This window comes from Eimeria mitis, genomic scaffold, assembly GCF_000499745.2.
Source record: "Eimeria mitis Houghton genomic scaffold, Emh_scaff167, whole genome shotgun sequence".
Lineage (NCBI taxonomy): Eukaryota > Apicomplexa > Conoidasida > Eucoccidiorida > Eimeriidae > Eimeria > Eimeria mitis.
Window position 1 is genome coordinate 19,972 of NW_013569985.1, and position 569 is coordinate 20,540.

Consider the following 569-nt stretch of genomic DNA (forward strand, 5'->3'; position numbering starts at 1 on the left):
GTGGTTTCTTTTTTATTTCGCTGGCGGAGACGAACGTCAGCAGCGGAGACAGCCGAAGGCAAAACGGAGACATGTGACTCCTGTTGCCCCATTTTTACCTCTATAAAAACAAAAAGAAAGAAAGGAGACAGACAGAAAGATATATAGAGAGAAAGAGGAGACAGAAAGAGACAAAAAGAGACAGAAAGGAAAAAGAAAGAAAAAAAAAGGAGACAGATACAAAGAGAAACGGAAAAAGGAGACAGCCGAAGGCAAAACGGAGACATGTGACTCCTGCTGCCCCATTTTTACGTCTATAGAAAGAAAAAAAAGAAAGGAGACAGATAGAGATATATATAAAAAGAAAGAGGAGACAAAAAGAGACAGAAAGGAGAAAAAAAGAAAAAAAAAGGAGACAGATAGAAAGAGAAACAGAAAAAGGAGACACCCAAAAGCAAAGAGAGACAGATGAGTCTCCTTTTTACATATTTTTACCTCTATAGAAAAAAAAGAAAAAAAGAAAAAAAAAAGAGACAGATACAAGCAGAGAAAGGAGACAGAAAGAGACAGAAAGGAAAAAAAGAAAACAG

At 36.6% G+C, this 569-nt stretch overlaps 1 protein-coding gene across 1 annotated transcript in view; it reads right to left on the minus strand.

Annotated features, from left to right (window-relative positions):
• Positions 1 to 569, minus strand: part of EMH_0001570 (uncharacterized protein) — a gene marked incomplete at both ends in the record, with an annotated part of 7,806 nt that overhangs the window by 2,289 nt on the left and 4,948 nt on the right. The window lies entirely within an intron of this gene.